This window comes from Ammospiza caudacuta, chromosome 4 (assembly GCF_027887145.1).
Source record: "Ammospiza caudacuta isolate bAmmCau1 chromosome 4, bAmmCau1.pri, whole genome shotgun sequence".
In the NCBI taxonomy this organism is placed as follows: Eukaryota; Metazoa; Chordata; class Aves; order Passeriformes; family Passerellidae; genus Ammospiza; species Ammospiza caudacuta.
The window spans coordinates 69903508-69924443 of record NC_080596.1 but is presented as its reverse complement, the minus strand read 5'-3'; positions in this window follow the sequence as shown (position 1 = coordinate 69924443).

Sequence of the window (20936 nt, the reverse complement as noted above, 5' to 3'; positions counted from 1 at the left end):
TGTGAGTCCCTTTTCTTTTCTTAACTTGGGTTTCTCAACAAGGAGCCGGTTGGGTATTTCACGTTTACATAGTGATTTCACAAACATATGAATGAGCACTTTGTTTCAAACTGAGGAAAGCACACATAAATACTCTTATCACAGAATTGCATAGAGCAGTGCATGTGTCACTGTCAGAGGATATAGTTGTTTCTAAGAGGAGGAAAGCAGTGTCATTTTCCTGCTTCAGCTTTGTAGACTGAGCCACATAAGCACTACAGAAATAGAGACTGTCGATTAAAAAGTGGTCTAAAACCACCTTTTATTAGTTTTAAAATAATAAGGCAGCGAGGGAGAGAAACAAGTACCATTTGCATTAATTGTTATCTCACTTATGCCCACAGAAGAAACAGCATCCCATTCTACAAAAATCACACAAACAAAGAGAATAATGTTAGGAACTGATTCACATAAAGAAAGTTTTATTTCATTGAATCCTTCCTTTAGTTGCAGAGAACTAAAAAGAAATGTACTATATATTCAGTAAGCATCAAGTGTATCTCATGGAACAGGGGTAGAATTCTTGGTCAAGGACTTGAACACAGTTTAGGGGGCTCACAAGGCTTGTGTGGAGTTGGTATCTGACCTGCTGAAATACCAAGCTTCAGCACAAGTACTAAATAGGACTCTGTCATTCTGTGGTGTGGCAGAAGTGCAACAGGCTTAATCTAATAACCATTTGAAATTCCTAGCCATGGTTAACCTTTAAATATTTCTCTAAGCCAGTAATGGATTTCAGCTCCTAATGTCAAAATATTCTACCTGCAACAAAGTTTTAACTTTTGAAAATGTAATTTGAACTTCTTGTAATCGTAAGTTTTCAAGAGTAGAAAAATATGACAGAAATGTCCCAAATATCTGAAGGAATTAACACAAGATACTCACTTTGCACTTGGTCTTTTTGCATGTTGAAACTGTGTCAGACATTGAAGTGGTCTAAAATCCTTAATATACAGTATCAATCTTGTTCAAAGTAATTTCCTGGATTTCTCTGAACAAGTATAAAAAAGAAAAAGGGACTGTGAATTGAAGCTAAACAAAATCAATCCTGTGTTTTTCTCACCCTCAAACAACACTCAATACCTTTATAATTTTTTTTTTTTTCAATCTTGGTTTCATGAAATCACAGGCTTACAGAATATCCAGAACAACCAAAACCCAAAATTGCAAATAGTTCCTATGAATTTGTAATCAACTTGGATTAAGAATCTAGGCAGTTAACTAGGATTCCTTTGGGTCAAGAAGCTTCAAATGAAGCCAGTACATTGAAAGAGCAGGAAGATCTGTAAACAAGAACAATTCCAGTTCCCTTTTTCCTCAATAGAAATAATAATTTTAAAGGCAAATTATTCTAAGCCACACAAAATATCTTATTCACAACCACTGAATTGTGGGTGAATTGTAAATCTATGGTTTTATGTATCTCCATTAACTTTAGGAAAAAATGTCCATCAATTAACATTAGTGTTTCATTGGTATTCTTTGCAATGATGTAGTTAAAAAAATAAGTGTAGGGAGAATTGTTTCTTGATAATTAAATTATAATCTTTATTTTTCTTTATTTTTTATTATTTTTGAGCAATCATCAGATTTGTTTACCAATTAATCTTACACAATATACTAGCAAAACTGGAATGCGGGCTCCTAAATCAAGCTAATTCATAGTTAAGCTTTGTATGTGAGTAATTAGTGCTTTCCTGAGCTATTTCTATGCACTCCTTTTCAACCTTCAAATCAGGTGACAACTAAAGATGTTCCTAACATGAGTATTCATCCTTACTACCCTTATCCACAGTGTAAGTAGCACTGTGCTCTAATTGAAGCACATTATTTTTTGGTCAGGTTTTTAACACAGTAGTAAGAAGTTGCAATTTTTGAAAAGCTCAAACTCTTCACTAACACTGTTAGCTTTTTAAAGGCTATTCATGGCAGTTATTTAAAATAAACTTGTGAAATATTTTAGAAAATGTATTCATCTGATGATTTTATACTTGTACATTAACTGCTGTCTTTTAGGAATAGAAATATTGCATGTGTTAAATGATGTGGAGATCCAGGAAAATAAAAGCTTAGGCCATATATTTTACCACAGAGCAGCTAGGAAAGGCTATACTGTAGGGATATCATGAAAATAGTATAACCTGGATGTTAAATATCAATGGAAAATCTGAGCAGAAAGTGATGGACTGATTACAGATTTGAGATATTACTGCATTACACATTAATCAGAGCATGAGGGACCAGAGAGGGATTTGGAGGTGAAAACATTGAGATTATTTTTTTTTTTTTACATATTAAAATTAAATTTATAACTAGTCAGCCATGAAATCAAAAACTCAGAGAGATAAGCCAATATGGCCCTGAAGGCCTTAAAAGAGCAAAGGTAATTTACTGAGACTGTAAAAAATGTTCACTTCTTGAGGGAAAGTCAGGAAGAACTTAGAACTCTTCTATATACATATTTTTACAACATTTTGTGCTGCCAACATTATTCAGTTATTATATGAACAAAAGTTGCACGCTGCAAATTTTTCCCCCACACTGTGGTTATATAGCAGGAAGTTGGGACAAAAGGGAGAAATCTTTTAGTAGTGTGCAATTTTTTTTCATTTTTACTTTCACATATCCAAGTGTTTTACCCTTCCTGAGAACATTATTATAGTTATAGTAACAAATGAATATTTTTGGGGATGTTACAGGGATGTCACTAGGAAAATTTATTTTTATTCTTTGTTATCAGTAGTTATATATTTGTCAGTCAATAATGCTCAGTACAGTGAAGGCAGAAGTGCTTTCCCTCTGAGAAGTGAAGTCAGCAGTGTGCTACACGATCACATCCAAATCACGAATGAATGTGCATGAAATCTGGTAGCTGTCCCCTGTTGAGACCAAAACTTTGTCCTTTCCATCACCACCCAGTTAATTGCAACCTGCAAGTCTGTAAGACATGGGCATCACGAGAAAGCCAGAAGCCTCCACAGTAACTTGTAAGAACACTAAGTAAGGCAACTAAGAACACGAGCTGGCAGCTAATGACATTTTCCACATCCCTCAGTCATTTCCAGACCCATATTATGTGTCAGGAAACCACTATGAAGTGAAAGTTCTAAAATAAAAAATAAACAAGAACAACAAATAAAACAACACTAAAGAAAACCCAAACAACCCCAGAAGGAAACATGAGACCTTTGTTTACAGTATATTTTTCTTTGGAAAACGAAACTTTAAAAGCAAATGTTGTCAGGTTCTTCTGGAAGATGAAAAACATGTTACAAGTTTGATTTTGATCATGTACAAGGCCACTCAAGAATGTCTTAAACTGACATGAAAAGAAATGCTTCTGTTTTCTTCCTTGTTTTTCTACCAGATGAAAAGAATGCTGTATTGTACTGGATGTCTTGGTGAGGAGCTGAGGTCTAGTTATACCAGACGAACAAGCAACGCCTGGTGTGAAGTTTCAATCCTGCTCTTTTATTCTATTTTATCACTTTTCTTGAAAATTTAAATATTTTAGTGTCCAGAGTTTTAAAAATACTGAAGCCTTTTCTGAATCGTCAGTGTCTAGATATCCACTGTGGATAAGCAAATGTAGTGAAAGCATGTTCCCACAAGGCTGTGATGAAATTTCATGCTGAGTAAGTAAGTGAAGAGTAAGTAAATTTCATGCTGAATGCATATCTTGGTGTACATCACAGGCATGAACAGGGAGAGGACATTTGGAAGGAAAATAAGATCCTCATTTTTACAGCAAATAAAATCCCTCATACATGTTTATCTCTAGCAAGGGAATGTTATCTGCCTGAACACTTCTCATTTCCTACTATGACTTTAAATGAAAGCAGCATCCTTTGTAGATTCTTATTTGAGTCGGTCAGTATTGTTTGCTCCTGGGGAATATGTGTGACAAGGCACAGATGAGAGGCCTAGAAAAACACTTTTCATTCTACAGGTTTTAATGTCTTGGTTTCCATGTGCTTGAGAGAACATTAAGATCTTGGACAATGATTGAGTGCTTCATGAGACACTTTTTGAGCTAGAAACATTTTTGATCCAGATACTCATTGTTTCATGGACATGTTTTTAGATCTATTCTTACAACTAAGATAGTATTACAGAAACAAATTGCAATTAATTTTCAGTTAATTAAATAGAATAATTCATTCTCTTCAGAAGTAAAAAAATAAAACCATAACACAGATACACAGAAAAATATTCAGATGCCAAATTGAATAAAAAACCATAACAAAATGGGAGATCTGTTGGCAGCATGCACCTGATAAGTGGCTGCATTTCAGAAACTGCTTTGACAAAAAGAAAATACTTTGAGCCCGAAGAGATGGAGAACTGCAATAGAGAAATATAACCTCTGGGCAAATTTAATTGATTACAACTAGATGATGCACTGCTCAATGTCCCAGTTCAGCAAATCTTTTAAACTTTGCTGGGAATATTTGTTTATTTATCCTGTTTGATGCAGTAAACATCCATTAGACATTAAAAGAATACACCAATATGCCACTGATCCTCTGGTCCTTGATAAGGTGCCAGCCACTCAGTATCTCCATTTGCATAAACAGCTGGAGTTTTTCTGGGCCTATTCCTGTCATGTAGCTGGATGCCTTCCTGATGGTCTGCACTTCATCGTATCTCCAGTGAGCTAGCTTGTTTGTGATAGATCTGAAAACTTCACAGACAGAAAAGGATATTTATTTAGTCACATTTAATTTAAGCAGACTTCAATATAAATTTAATAGGGAGCATGGTTTGGAACATGCAGAATAAGCTGTTCTCTGCACTTTTATCAGTTTACTAGCAGACATGGGGAAATCTCTTGGTTACAGTAATCTCTTCTTTTCCTTAACAGATTGATTGTATGCATGAGCGGTTTAATCTGTTCTCCCTGGTGAAAAAAGCCCATAAAAATAGTATATTTCCTAATTCAGTAAAATTTCATGGTAATAAAATCACAAAGTTATAAAATGAATGGCACACTGTGTGAAAAGGCTTTGCAAACAACAAGACATTGCTTTCCGTAGAAGAAATTACAAAAGTGTAAAAGTAACTTTTTTTTTCAATTTTATGTTGCACTATATATTCAAAGGGTAAAGTTTCTGTGTTTATTACTTTATTTCTAATAAGAATCTCTATGACAGATTTATGCTTTGGAAATTTGAATCAACAGTGGAACATACTATTCAAAGGGTGTTTTTTGATCGTCTGTGATGATCCACTAGAGTCAATGTTATGTGATCTCAAATTGAAAAAAAACATAAAAATATTTAAAATTAATTTTTCCAACTTTATTAAGGCTGTCACATTGTACAAGGTTAACAAGTGAATAGTCTCTCTTTTATTCAGATTACAGTAAAAATATAAAAAATTAAAAGAAATATAAGTAAACCATTTTGTAGTGGTAGCCTTCATTTCTGTAATGCAAAAGAAGAACCTGGGGTTGCTGGTGGGTGAGAGGCTGGACATGGCCCAGCCATGGGCACTCACAGCCCAGAGAGCCAAAGGTGTCCTGGGCTGCACCCAGAGCCCCGTGGGCAGCAGGGGAGGGAGGGGATTCTGCCCCTCTGCTCTGCTCTGCCCTGGTGAGACCCCACCTGCAGGGCTGCAGCCAGCTCCGGGGGCACAGCACAGCAAGGACATGGACCTGTTAGAGGAGGGCCACCAAGTTGGTTTGAGAAATGGAGCACCTCTCCTATGAGGAAAGGCTGGGAGAAATGGGGTCATTCAGCCTGGAAAAGAGAAGGCTTTGAGGTGACCTAATTGCAGCCTTCCAGTACAACAAGAAAAATGCAGGGCAACTTTTTACTAGGGCATGTAAAAAAAGGGGGGCAGGACAAGGGGGAAGGGCTTCAAACTGAAGACTGTAGGTCTTTACTGGATATTAGGAAAACAAAAATTATTGTCAAGGTGGTGAGGCACTTGAATATGTGTGGGATCTCAGCACCTGAGGACGGAGGTGCAGAGTGGCCGAGAACACCCTTGGGGGGCTCGGGAGTCCTGGAATGTTGCCAGAAGTGTCTGGTGGCTGGACTTTGATCCTACACAGGAGACGACACCTGTATGAGGATGGGAGGATTTCACTGGGTGGATGGTGAAGGGATAAGTTAATTAGAGTGTAAAACACAGGGTTTAGGATTTCTGTACAGGGGGGTCTAAAGAAGTAAGATGGAGGAATTGGGGCGTGTCCTGTCCTTCTTCTTCTTCTTCTTGGCCTCCATCTTCTGTGGTGATGGTGGCACTTTGGGATTGGTTATTACTAAAAGTGCACCGGTTAATAAGGGTAGAAGGTATTGGGGAAAAATTATAAATGTTGTATACGTAACTTCAGGTATAAAGATAAGTGACCGCCCCGGGGGCTTGCAGAGTGTGCTCATGGCTGACTTGCTGTACAGACCTCTGTTGGGCTGAAAGGAAATCTTTTAGATAAACAATTAATAAACACCGAGACCGAGAAAAGATCAGAAGTCTCTCCTCATCCTTTGAAGCGTCGGCTCTTCAAGGCCATCCCTGGGCCTTTCCAGGCCACCTAAACAGCCGAGAAACTGACAAATATGTTGCCCAGAGAAGCTGTGGATGCCCCACCCCTGGAAGTGTCCAAGGCCACGTTGCATGGAGCTTTGAGCAACCTGGTCTAGTGAAAATTGTCCCTGTCTGTGGCAGGAGGTTGGAGCTAGATGATCTTTTAAGTCCCAGGCCATTCTATGTATCTAAACTTTTATGAACTCTCTTTTTTGGGGGAAAAAAACAAAGGATGTTTTTGGAATATTTCAGAAGCTAAAAAACTGTATTCTAAATAAAAACTTGGAGCAGGAAGTAAACCTTCAGAAGGGCAGAGCAAAGAGGAAACATTAGTAGATCTATGATGGACGATATCTAAATCCACTGATATTCAAGATAATATGCATTAAAAACAGGATTATGAAACATTTAAAACAAACTAGACAAACCTCATTATAAATGACTTGATTAGAAAACAGAAGATTTATTATGGCTAGGGGTAGTATCAGTTTAAAATAATTTATTTGGATTTTTTTCTTTCATTCAATATGGAGGTCATATGATGGGGAAAGACTAGAGAAATCATGCTGAAAAAATAAATTACACAGTTTTTGGTAGAAAAAGTCATTTTCAACCTTCTTCCAGCCAAACTTCCCTGATTGGACACTAGCATATGTTTAGAGCTGTGCATGATCCTGGAAGAAATAGAAGATTTAGTCACTGCTTTTGGAGTTTTGTCATACACTTCTTTTGGTCTAACAGACAGAAAAGCACAACAGACAGTGCAATTTTTAAAATGCTGAAATGGAAAACTGGCTTTTGTATTTCAACAAAAAATCTCTATCTCATTCTTAGCTATACAATGAAGTAATTAGCTCTTCTCTATTCAATTACACATTAAAAAAAAAAAAAAGCAGAAACACAGGCAGAAACACAGGCAGAAAGAACTAAATCCTTTGAAGACTATTTTCACTGTTAACTAATTTTCTTTTGTAGTGTAAAACCCAAACATCTGAGAAGTGAAATTTAAGGACCCAGTTCCAAAATCCACAGGCATGTATCTAATTAAAATCACACTAAATCACCAACATTTGTCCTTAATGAAATGAAATGGAAGCCGAGAAAAACAAATCCAGTAGAAAGCGATAGCTGACATGGCACAAATGGCTGCTAGTTTTATAAGGGAGTTAGCTGTTTTAACAAGCAATCTCTTCTGAAGGACTCTAAAGTGCTCCAGAATTGAGCTGCTGTATTTAATTTTATTTCTTATCACTGCAGTTTTAGTAAGATATCTTAGACATCTATAAGAAGAAGCAGCATATTGACAAAAATATTGACTCGACTACAAGATCAAAGAAGGAAGATTAAAGCAGGATATGGCAGAATGTGGTAGGAAAAATAATTAGATTCTTATTTTTGCAAATATTAATGTATAATACTTCAAAAATAGTCCATCCTTAAGTTTAGTCTAAGTTTTCCCCTATTTAATTTCTGTTCATCAGCTACTTCTGTGCTTTATATGATATTTAACAATTCCTTATAGTAGTTTTTATCAAACTGTCTCTTCTGACATTTCTTTTTACTTCTTTGAGCAACACAAATTTCATGGTCAAAACAACCATTTCGAAGCTTTTTGCTTCTGATGTTGCTGTTTCTTTTTTCTTTTAGTATTAAGAAGCCCCCTGAAAGCAATATTTATTTGCTTAGTATTTTGGACAGCATTAGAACCTCTGTCTTTTTTGGTAGCACATTAGAGTTGTGAAACTCTCCCTTCTTCTGAGCCACTACCAGCCAGTCCAGTCCTTGTTGGCATGAGACATTCTTGTGTTGCTCACAACCCTGCACAGCATCTCTCTGTCAAACTCATTCCACTTGCTGATCTTCTGGAGCTTTCAGACATTGGCAGAAACCTTACAGCTAAACTGGGGTAAAGAACACACACTATATATGAAGCTAAGAATTTGTTATTAATCCAATAGAGGAGTTTAGTGCTCTAATTTGTTTGATTAATGCAGAAAAGATCCACTATAAAAGTGGACTAATAATAAAATGAAAGCCCAGCCACACTCTTCTTTTTTAGTTTCTAGGCTTTTCTCTGATTTTATCCTCACCTTCTCAATGTACTTCTGGATCCCACGGCTGACAGATTCAATTTTCCTCCAGAAGAAAGGGGTTGTGTGTCTGTCTGCAAGAAGTTGTGACAACAGCTGCAGAGGTCCTCACTGGGAGGCTGATGCTCTTCACAGCGCGGGTTTCTGCCCCCTCACTTCTGAGTCTTCTCGGGACTGCTTATGATTTTCTGCCACAATCTGTTTCCTTCTCTTGGCTCTTCATCTCAAGTCTCAAAGTTGCACTGGGCCTCCCCAGCAATTGCTGCCTTTGCCAGGACCCTGTTTGCTGGTCAGACTTGGCCATGATTTTCATTCACAGAGCTTCAGCAGAAGCTGGTGAGACAGTGCTCACCTGGCCACCAACCTGCTGCTCAGGGGAGCTGAAAAAAACTCAAGCCAAGCAAAACCCAGGGATCCTGTACTGTCATGTCAGTGAAACATCTCTGGCATTTTAATAATAATGGCAAAAAAATTTAGTTACTATACTATAGTGAGAAATCTGTAGAAAGTTACCTGCTTCTTTTTGCTTTCTCAACCTTTTTTATGGTAACCTCAACAGCTTTTATTGGATTTCAGCACCTCAAGAGAACTCATGCAGACTAAATCTTTCCTGCTTTGCTTTATTCTCTCCTTGATCATAAGTCCTGAATTCTCTGTACTCTGAGTGTGGTCAGGTTAGACATAAGTTATCCATCATAAGACAACTAAACTCATTGTACTTTACCATTAACCCCAAAATCCATATGATGCTTAAGTTGTACATATTAATTTTACTATCTTCTGTAACGCTTAATAATTTGGTTATTTATGGTTTAAATTTTATCTATAATCCATACTGGATTTGAGAAGCAGCTGCATATATTTAGTTTGCTGCCATTAAGGTGTTTATTTTGGCAATCTGGCTCATTCATAGAGAGGAGAAAAAAAGATTTCTTGAGCACATAAAGTGAAATGAAGCTTTGAAATAATGTGATTCTCAAAAGAATTTTTCTATTTTTCAGAAAATTTGTGAAATCATCTCTCTTTACTGGTCCTTGTAGACAACTGCCTGATTTGGTAAATATGACTCCGCAGTTGCCTTGCAGTGAGTAGCATTATTTTTAATTTAGGTGGTAATTTAAGCTTTTAACTGCTATTCACAAGTTTTTTTTAAGGATGCCTAACCTAAATAAAATCACACTAGAAAGACTTTGCCATTTTGAAATCAGCATTTGCCTCGATTCTTTTTAGAATATCAGCATATGAAATCTGGGCCAATATATTCCTTGGTTTCTTACTCTGAATTATCTTTCCTGCATTAATTCTGATGGAAGTTTTCAATGTTCTTTCCCACTTTCTGTCATGTACTGTTCTGTACTTTCCCAAGGCAGTCGATCATTCTAGTGCTAGTGTGTAATTTACTGTGTGAAACAGACATTTTGCCATTAATATATGTGAAATTTCTTTCAACTCTCATTCTACATAGTCACTTCCCTCTGGTGATCATTTGTACTTTTCTGTGTTTACTTGATGACTTCTGTCTGAGACAGGCTTTACTGGTTGGCTGAACTTCAGGTGACACTGCATTAGCAAACAGAGTTTTATTATGTGACTCAAGCTTACTGAATTCATCTGTTATTACAGTCACATTTTCATGGAAAACAAAATACCTCTGAAAATTATGCTTTTTCTCAGTGTCTTTCCAAGATCCTAAAGACCTTAAGTTAATATTGGTGGAGTCCATTTTAAGCTCAAAATATATAGAAAATATTTAGTTATAAATATCAACACCAGTGTGTCAGCCAAAATGACCAACAGTATTCTGGGGTGGTACAAGCTCAGCATCATCAGCTTGGATTTACCTTTGCCTGTCTTAAATTGATTGCATATTTTATTGTAGACAAAATATGTCCTTCTAACAATTTCCAGTGAGTTTGGATTGGTCATGCATTTAACACTACAGATATAACTGATAACTGATAAAGAGGAAGATGAAAAGTTTCAAGATTATCGTTGCTAAGAGGGTTTCCTAACAACTGTTTCCTTCTCTGTCTTTAGGCTATGGTATGTAAAGGTGTTTAAAAATGGATTTGAAATTAATAGATAAGTAAATATTTTGAATTTTCAAACTTCAACAAAGAAAATAGATTTTTTTTTTTTGGTATTGTTGAGAAGTAACAGTACAGGCTCTCAGCATCTCAATTATTTCTCTCATATTTGTCTTACAGGATTAGAAATTAGTTTCTTCATAGCTGAGGAAGGAACTAGGCCTGCCTTTAGATTGCTTTTCAGCAAATCCATTAGCATCCATGGTGCTTCTCTCCATAAAAGCTAGTTCTGCAGTGTATTAGACATACACTCTGATTTATCTGATCCTCTTACCTCTTCTAGCAATATAATAGTTGCAACAGAGTGAAAGGTTGATTGTGGGGTATCTGGTATGTTTTTTCAATAAGTGACCATAATGCGTTCAAAATTCAAGGAATTGGGGAATTACAGGGGAGAATAAATCAGATTTCATGCACATTCTTTTCTCTGGCAAGGACATTTATTATTCAATTTTTTCAGAAAAAAAAGAGAAGTATATAAAAAAAAAATAAAGATATAAATTTGGCACTGTACTTTGAGAACAAGAATGGGATGTTAGAGATCCTGCCAAGTTTATATTGATCTGCAAATCCTCTGTGTGAGCAGCATGGCATAGTGACCAAGCAGTATTTAATACAGCAGGGGAGCACACGATTGGAAAAAAATGCACTTAAAACAGCACTGGGACATTTTGTGTGTGAACCTCCAGGGAAGTCTCTCTGTGGAGTTTGATGGTTTACAGAGGCATCCAATGCTCTGACTAAGCCATCAGGAGAAGCTCAGGAGCTGGCATGGCTGAAGTGTTCCTCAGGCTTGGGTTGGTATCTCTGCTGGCCAAACTGGTGCCATACCAGTTTATTTCAGGCTACCAGGAGTGCCCACTCCTTTGGAGACTTACATTCAAGTGCAGTATTCTATGTACCTTTTATGTTTAATACAATCATCATTCTCTTTTCCTATAAATAGTACTCTACAGTAAATTTACAGCATCAATTCACATTACCTTGTTGCTCAAAGTTATTTTCCTTTTTGATTGTTTGGTTGTTTATTTTTTCTTTTTCACTGTTTAACTTCTGCTGTATTTTTGTTTATCTTGATTTACAAGGCATCATTCACTGCTTCTTCAAAAATTTTCTCATTTACCAAAATGCTAATAATTTTAACCATCTAAAAATTAGGCATACAAAAGACATAGTTAGATTTATCTTGTTATTCACAGAGAAAGAAAATAAACAAATAACTTTGTTTTAGAGGCATTGTTATGTATTAAAAAGAATTGGCCATATAAGGTATTTTGTCTCAGTTGATGAGGTGCAACCTAAGCATCAAAGTACAGAAGTTTAATTTTTGGATGCTTGTAATGGTGAGATAGTATCCACCTCCCCCTAATTTAGAGTACAAAATATTCTGAATCTTGTTTTCTCCTTGGTTGCAATTGGATTCACTCCTTGGAATATTTATTTCACTCCTGAGCGTAGAACTGCCCAGAATTCAAATATCCTTTCTAGGAATTTTCCTCTAAAAGAAATTGATTTCTTTATTCTTCCTTTTTTATTTATTGTGGATGAATTTCACAGTTTTTCCAAAAGCAAAGCATATTTATTGAGATTTTGATAAAGGATAACCTGAATCATTCTATTCTTACTGTGCCTTCACAGAACCCTGGCAACAACTGAGGGTAGACCAAAGTGTGAAAAAGTTTTCTTTAATAACAAAAAATGTACATCATCTAAAAGTGATTTCTCTAATTTTCCTTGTAGTCCTGACTGTAATTCTCTTCTCTATACAGTGCTAGATTATATCACCTGAAAAGAGGCCTGGTAAGCTTTGCTTAACATTCCTTAAAATTATTATTCTGCTAAAATTAGTCACTGCTGCTGCTTTTTGTTTTAATGAATCATGCCCATTCCTTGTATCCACCCAGGTGGCACACTCTGTGACTTTGCCACTTTAGCTTAATGAGGACAGTGAACCCCAATGTGCATTTCCAAAAAGGGTGAACTGAAATGCTGGAGATGTCTAATCTCTATAGGTACCTGTCATTTCATTTTACACTCTCTGGATGATGGACATTTGCAGAAGAGTGAATTGCCTTTAAAGTTTCAAATCAAATCAGGACATTTGCTCAGCCTCCACTGCATCCCTCTTGTACCCCACACAGTCTCTGAGGATTAAAGAACTGGTACTTGTCACCTTTATCAGTTAAATCAAGAAGGAAGTACATACACTGTTCCAATTGATCATTAAAAGATTTGAATCTCAGTTGCCTTTGGAAGACTCCTGGTCTATATAAAGGATGATTCTTTTACTGCTGGAAACTGCAAAGACAACAGAATATATCTCTTTATATTCTTCCCTTTGAAACTTATTACTGTGTTTTAGAAATATTTTAAAATTTTGAGGTTTTTTTCCCTGATAACGACATTATCTAGCATGTATGTGCCCTGACTGGACGAATACAAAGCAAACTTAAAGCTTATTTTTTATCTTACAGTTATCTTAGTAAATTATTTTTTTTCATAAGTTAAATTTTAATTTTCTGTAATAATCATTCATTCATTCATTCATTCATTCATTCATTCATTCATTCACATTGACTTCCCAGAATTCAAGTAGCAGGAAAAATGTAGTATTTTTTTTTTCTTGTTTTGTTTAAAAACTTGACCTGTTTAGCTTACTCATGAAACAGTAAAATAGTTCTGGTTTAAAACTATTTTAAGAACACTTTGATTTTTGGCTCAGAAGTCTGAACTGAAGTGATGGTTAGATATTGACATTAATTGCATTAAACATAAAATGAGATTTACATTTTGTTTGGGAAATAGAGTATTTCTAATATCTTGGTGTCTTTGTAATTGAAATGGATTTGCTATTTTAAAGAAATGCCAGCCTTCATTTAAACTGGTAATTAGGGCCATCCCAAGTTAGTTGCTGTATATCCAGGATTTGACACCTAAAAGTGTGTCAAAATTGTCTTTGTAATCTGACTTTGTGAGATATGATTTCACTATTGCTAAGGAAAAAAAAAAAAAGTTCTGTAAGAAAGTTAAGGGAAAATTCTCCCCATTGGAGCCTACTAAGAAATTTTTCCATTTTTAAAAATAAATTGATTTTTGACCTGTAAAATACTAAGAAACCTTTCATCTTCTGAAAGAAACACTTTTGTGGTAGACTCCATCCTTACATTTTTAAGTATGTTACGAGGAAACTTCCTGCAAACAGGCAAAATGTAAGCAATGTCTTGTCTTTCACGTGTATTACAGCGCCCTGAGTGGGTCGCTGCTGGTGAGAGGTGGACGGTGAATCTCGTTTCTAGATCAGGAGGCTGGATTTATTGATATATGATATATAATACATTATGACTATACTAATAGGAATAAAGAGAGAAGTTTGCAGAGCCGCTCAAGCTAAGAATAGAGAGAAAGAATCTATAACAAAGTTGTGGCCAAGGACTCTGTCCCCAGCTTGCACTGGTGATTGGCCCTTAATTATAAACATAGGAAATGAGCCAATCAAGGTGCCCCTGTTGCATTCCCCAGCAGCTGATAATAATTGTTTACCTTCTCTTCGGGGGCCTCTGCCTTTCAGAAGACACAGAAATCTGAAAGAAAGGATTTCTGTGAAAAAATGTCTACGACACACGTGGTCACATTGTGCATCAAAGGTAGCTTACCTTTAGGAATGCTTTGCTCACAGATATCCATATTCTGCAGATAAAGCCAGAAAATTGTGTAGAAAGTCTTGGCATATGTGGACTGACCACATTATTTCTGTGCTGCCCTTCCTGTGTGCCTGTCGTGATTACCTGTGTTTATGTAATAGATGATGACATTCAGATGCCAAATTTTACATTTGTTCAATTATGTGTGATTTTTTAATTATCTGTGCAAGAGTTCAATCACAGTAACCACCTGTATTGAAAAAAAAAGAATAAAAATGTTGCTGTCTTTTGCTAATTCAAGAACTTAGCAGTATATAAACAACTTGATCTTGAGTAATATAATTTAAATTGACATCTATATGTACTAAGAGGCAGAAAAGCTGTGATAAAAGACTGTGCAGAGCTTTACTTGCACTTGATGTTCTATAAGTAGGGACTTAAGATGAGGGCTTTTTAAATTAAAGGAAAAAAAAGATATAGTGCTTATTTGGGTGTCTGGGTAGTCTTATAAAGGTTACATGAGAAATAAGTTAATGGACTGAAGTTTATAGCTGTGTGTATAACTGTCAAATCTCTGTGTAAATTACCTTTCTCTTCTGCTGGCCAGAATGCAAAAATCCAATATACTGTTAATAAAAATGGAAAGGTCATATGTAAATACCACAGATCTTGAAAATGAATCAGAGAAATGCGTTAGTTTGCACACAAATATTTCATATTCTGTTGCATGGTGCCTAAAGTGGGATGGGACTTGTGATGTGTTTTTATCAAAGTATGGTGAGAAAATATTTTGTGAAAAAGAGATTTGCTTTAAATCTAAAAACAAGTGTTTGATGACTAATTGGCATTTGTTTCTCTGGCTTAGAAATAATTTTGCTACTCTATTAAGAGCATTGAATAAAAAAAACTGATTTAATTATTCTAGTAATTTACCAAGAGTGTTTAAAATGGAATATATATTCAGTCTTTTGAGTTCACTTGAGCACACACTTGTTTATGTATTTTTATTTACACTGAAATATAATGGTAGAATATTTTTTAAAATAAAAGATGGAGGATTTTGCAAGAAGGCTAATTTAATGCTCAGAAGACCAAATTTTACAGTGCCAGCTTCAATGAAAACAGTATTGCCTGTATTTTCACAGAATCAAAGGATGGTTTGGGATGGAAGGGACATCAAAGAACATCCAGTTCCACCTGCTGTGCTGGGGGCAGGAATGCTTTCTGCTAAACCAGGCTCTCAAAGCTCCATCCAGCTCTGCCTTGTACACACCCAGGGACAGGGAATTCACAGTTTTTATGGGCAACCTCTGCTAGCACATCACCACCCTTTTTCTAATATCCAATTTACACCCGAATTTCAGTTTGAAGCCCTTCCCCCTTGTCCTATCGCTGCATTCCCTTGGGAAAAGCCTCTCTCCAACTTTCTTTTAGGTCCTCTTTAGGCACTAGAAGGCTGCTGGAAGGTCTCCCCAGAACATTCTGTTCTCCATGGTGAAACATCCCAACTGTCTCAGCCTGTCTTCATTAGAAAGGTTCTCCAGCACTTTGACCATCTTCATGGCCCTCATCTGAACTCACTCCAGCAGGCCCAAGTCATCAAATTTGTCCTGATTTTGTTCCTGAAAAAAATATACCTTAGTCTTTAAAACCTGAGATTCTACAGCTACTGGAGTAATATGAACTTATTTATTTTGAATTAAATAGAATATATTAAAAAAAAAGGTATTTTAAACATATAGGTCTATGTTGTGGTTGGTCCATTTCAATCCTGAGTTTTCCTTCTTGTTTACTTCTTTTTTTCCATTAAACATGTAATGTAAATGTACTGAATACTTTCATAGTGCTGCTTCCCCATTTAAGAATTTATTGTTTTTCTCCTGGACTGTTTAACAATACTACTGAGGGATGCCAGTCTTAGTCCTTGTAACTAGAAGAGATTTTTGTTAAGGACGCAATTTTCTCTTAGAATGATCTTCAGGCAGTGGATTAGGAATGAAATGACCTGTAAGATGTGTGCTTTGTAATCAACACATGAATAAAAAGCCCCACTGCTTACTGCAAAACAACATCTTGATATCAAAGATGCTCTAAAATTAGAGTGATTACACACTTATTTTTCTAAACAGAAAGATAAATAATGGCTTTAATCAAGAATAACCTTCAAAAATAAATCAGGAAGGACACAGGAGATTTAGCCACAGGGTTACAGAGCCCATTAACAAACAACTTCTCTGTAGCTTGTTATGTAATGATTTTTTGTCATTTTATTTAATGAATCATAATTTTATGTGCAAAGGTCATCAGAGCCTTTGGACTCCTAGGGTACTCCCTTCTTATATAAAAACAATATTAACATTTTTGTTTATTTTTAAGTAAAGTTTTCATTTTTCCTCAAAAATTGGAACTTCTGACTCAGAGAAAATTTATAAAAAGAAAGAGTAGTGCCAGCAGACCAAAATCCTAGATCAGACTCGTGCAGTATTGATTTGTTTGAGAAATATATCATCATTTCCCATTGCTTATCTGAAGGGGAAAAGGGAGTAGAATAGGGTAAAACTTCACTATTTACTTGTGCTCATTCTTTTATCAAAAACTTCTGAATGGAAGCGACCCCTGAGTTTTGTGAGGCTGGACAGACCTCCCATTATAGACCTCCATTTATGAATGCCTCATCCTATGAGTTCTGCTGGCAGTGCAAATTCTAACTATTCTAACTATACACAAAGCATAAAATCCACTGCAGAAAATCTTTTGCAGGCTACCAGACACTGAGTACGCACTGTGTGATGCAGAAATATAAGATTGGATTCATCTTGAAGTGTATTAATACCCCAATGCAATTTTTCTAATTCTGTTGCAAAAATGAAGAGTCCTAGTTTTTTGCTGAATACAAGGAAAATGTTATCATCTCCCCATTTTTTTATCTTAGGAAAGGCTGATGATACTGAATCCACATGAGGAGCTGGAATTAGCTTAGAAATCATAAAAAAGTTAAAGGAAAGTACTCAACATATCAGTTCTACTCCTTTAGACATAAACTAATTCACTGGTTATGTAAACAAAAAAAGAACAAACAAAAAACTTGAAGAAAAACATACTTCCCATTAGCAGAACACAAAATGATGCCCATATGTACAAAAATAATTATATTTCTTTTGCAAAATTAAGAAATTGATTTTCTGTATATTTAAAGTCAGGGTGGAAGATTTGTATCTATAAAAACCACTGAAAAGCAACCTAAAGTAGCTGCATTTTCACCAATTAAAAAAACCTTACAAAAACCATTACTTCAAAAATTTGGTACTTTTATATGCAGTTGGTGGTGCTTATGTTTTATTCGGTAAGGAAGATCTGTACACTGGAATACCTGAAGAGAATTAAATTAGCATGAATTCAAATTTTCTTAAACTAAAAAAGTACATTATAAAGAGTTTTAAGGATAATTTAAAAAGTTATTCCAGCTCTTTTCTGCACAAGGCTTTTTAGAGTCTTGAGCTTAGTGACTTTTAAAAGCACAGGAAGGGGATTGATCACGTAATCTTCAGAACAACTGAGCTGTCATTTTTTTTCTTCTCTGTGCATTGTTTTCTCTATGTGCTGAATCTTAAGGAAGAGAAAAAAGTAATCTTCTAATCTCAGTAGAAATAATTGGGTTAAACACTTCTTTTCTTTAGGTAACTCGCAGCATTTTTGAAATTTTATGCCTTGAAGAACCATGGGACTATTAAGTGTAAACTTGCAAGTGTTTTCCATCAACATTTCAGTGATGCAGACTTTTAAGAACTATACAAAAATTTTTTAAAAATCCACCTATACAACTGAATGTTCAAGATGGATAATTAATAATTGCATGGAAACTAGTTAACACTATACCTTAGAATATTCAGGCTGGGATTGATTGTGATTTATCTAAATACTTGCCAGAGTTAGAAGATATGGTCTTTTTATTTTTTTAAAGATTTTCATGATGCTATCAGTAATTTACATAGACATGCAATTTGCCTTTTTCTATTGTAAATCTATTATTTTCAGAATAATCTTCAATCTCACTGCGTCCAGTACAGACTCCTACTCTATTTAGTTGGACAAACAAAATATCTGTATTGCATATGCTGCAGATTTTTATTCACCTATCAGTGTTATTTGAAATCCTGAATGATGTAAATTGATCACTGTTTTACCATTCAGAAATAACTTTTGTCAGAAAATACTGATAAAAAATAAGCTAAGGAAAAGATACCTAGGGACTGTATGAGAATATTTTTTAATAATGAAAGTACCTCATATATATTACTTAAATTAGATTTGAATCTTTCTAAAAAAATATTTGACATTTACCACTTTCTTTTCCTTTGACACTTTTCATGTTTTCCCTTTCTTTGAGCTTTCTCTCTAGGCAAGCTGGTTAAAGAATTCTGAAAAGTAAAAGAAAATAAAATAAATTTTAAAAAGAGGAAAAAAAAGAAGAACCTTGAGACTCAGGCTTTTGTTTTGATTTTGTTCCTTTTTTTCCTACTCAGTCTTCTCATGTATCAGCTTTAAATAACATTAAAACCTCTGGCTACATAATTTTCTAATGATTTGAAATAATTAGTAAGTACTGAGGAAATGTAAATGTCTCCAGATTCCTCAATCAGACCTTGTGCACTGTACTACCTGTGAACTAAAGTGGCTCAGTGGACACCCTTTACCAGAAGATTTTCTCAGAATATCAGACACCTCATTGAAAGACCTTCCTGTATTTGCTGAGAATATTTTTCTGTAAGAGACACGCATTGCATGGAAAGAGGAGAGAGCTGATGCATAGCTTATGGACAATACCACACCACTCTGCCATGAACGTTCATTTCTTTGCAAAGTCTTGAAGTTTGTGGGCTTGATTTCTTTTTCCTTTTAGCTTTTCTTTCATCTTAGGACTCATTTGGTTTAATTTCATCTTTTTTCATCTGCAGACCTACAGTGCTGAGGTCAGTAATAATGCCTTCTCAGCTGTGGTGTTGCAGCTACTGACATTACACAAAACAGGATTTTGATAGGATTTTGATAGCATTACAAAATGTTAAGGATACAGTTGTTACTATGAATAGAAAAAAAAAATACACGACCATCACTTTCTCTTGTAAGTCTCCTAAGCCAAAGCAGCTGGGCCGCAGTGTTCATGTTTTGCTCTGATATCCTTATTTTTTTCCTTCAAATACTTCCAGGCATTTCAAGTCCTGCAGCAAATTTCACAGAACTGTTTTAACTCTACCATTCTCTGAGGTCTTGGGGCTGCAGAATTCTGCTCACTGCTTCTGAAAGCTGATGTTGATGACAGCTGATCCTAAGTCACAAAACTTGTGGATGGTATAGGCGTTAAACATAAATTAGATTTCTTTGTTAAAGTGAAAATAGAAATCTGGTATCAGAGGTAACAAGCTAAGACCTTTCAGATAATAATTTCTGTTACTAAACAGAGAAATTGTTGATATTGTTGAAGGAGATTGGTAAGTTTCTCTTGCTGCATTTGAAACGTTCATGTATTTTACAAAATAAAATTGAGGATGTCAGACCCTTGGCATCAATCATTTTGCTCTTCTCTTTCTTTTCTTCCCATTGTACTAAATGCTAGAGTAATCATATCATTAAGTAGGCAAAGCACTGAGCAGGGTGAGCAAAAATTCAACAAAATTTTATAACTGAGAGAAGAATTTAAAGAAATTACTTGGAAGCCATAGCATCAGATGATACCTATTGACTCCACTGCTGCTATTGCTATCAGTTAAAAAGCAAAAATTACCTTAATGCTTTTCTTAACACCTTAATATAAAAAATAAAAAACAGAAGGGAAATAGAGTAATCAAGAGAGAGACTTTTATCTTGACCATGATTTATTCTTTTCATTTTCCTTTTGTATGATTTCTATTGGTGTACGCTGCTGAGTTTCATATTCGCCATGACTATAAAGAATTGTCTATCTGAAAGGTATAAACCCATTTATTCTAGAAAAGTCAGTCACCTGGCCAAAACTGTTTGTGAGATTGTGCTTTGTTAGAAATTCCCTAAACTCCTCTACAAATCATGTACGACCCACATTCTTCACTGCATCCCCTTGCTAGAATTGAGATTATAGAAGCTACTGAAGCAACAGTACAACACTTAGAGCACTACCAGAGGGTCAGCAAGATTCAGCTCATTTACAGTGCATGTGGAATACCACTGGGTTTTTTTCTTTTCTATTTCTTTTGTTACTTTCAGCATATTTCTTTAAAAGCATGCTTGCTTAAACTAATAACTGTGATTTGAGTCCTCATTATAGTCTAAAACCTTTATATTCATAAAAGCTTTTCCTCTGGCAAGCTTTCATAAAAGTTTAGTGCAGCACTTGTGCTCTGCAACAAATCTTCACATAACAAAAGGGAAATTCACTCTTTACCCCAAGCAAACTTGTTATTGTGTTGATTGGAGATGCTTATGGTGACAGTGACCACTGTGTGGCAGGTGTTCCACGATGCTGAATAATAAAATTCCTATGGGAAACTGTATATTCTCTTAATGTTGATACC